Raw genomic sequence first — 701 nt, 5'->3', positions numbered from 1 at the left:
CTCTCTCTCTCTCTCTCTCTCTCTCTCTCTCCCTCTCTCTCTCAGTTCTGTGCCATACGTTGACTCCGTTGAGCAGTTTCGTTTGTTTTTCAAAGTCTGGGACACCCTGTACCATACATTTATGTAATGCTACTGTTATTACATGTAATATACTGCTACCTAAAGACTCAGGATAGATCACATGAAGAAATGGAAGATGAGAGTGAAAAATGGATGGTTAGGACTTGAATTAAAACATTTCTGGACGTACAATAGTGGCTAGCCTGTTCACTTTCGTCTGACCGTTGATAAAACAGGATAAAGTGAAATATCTCTGTTCAATAATCTCAGATATTTGCATACGGGTCTGAAAACTGGAATACCCACATAATCAAAAACATTTCTTTGATGTTAACCTAAAGTGGGTAAAAATAATAAATAGGGGATTTACAGCTTGCACCTAAAACATAAAGCACTACGTTTACAATGTTTATGTGTGTCGCTGTCTCAAAATGAGTACAATGGAACTTGGATTCAACGAATTCGTCAGGCCTAACCTTCAATTTTACTGAATCCGAGTGTTCGTTATAGCAAACATGAGGTTTTTGTGTAGATCATTACAAACTTTGAGCAAATAATATAACATAAAAGGAAGTAACAAATGGTAGGCTACCTTCAAATAGGTTATAAAAGTACCAGAGGTCGCAGCTGTCACGTCACAC

Source organism: Aplysia californica, unplaced genomic scaffold (genome assembly GCF_000002075.1).
Source record: "Aplysia californica isolate F4 #8 unplaced genomic scaffold, AplCal3.0 scaffold00292, whole genome shotgun sequence".
Lineage (NCBI taxonomy): Eukaryota > Metazoa > Mollusca > Gastropoda > Aplysiida > Aplysiidae > Aplysia > Aplysia californica.
Note: the sequence above shows the minus strand (reverse complement) of the source record.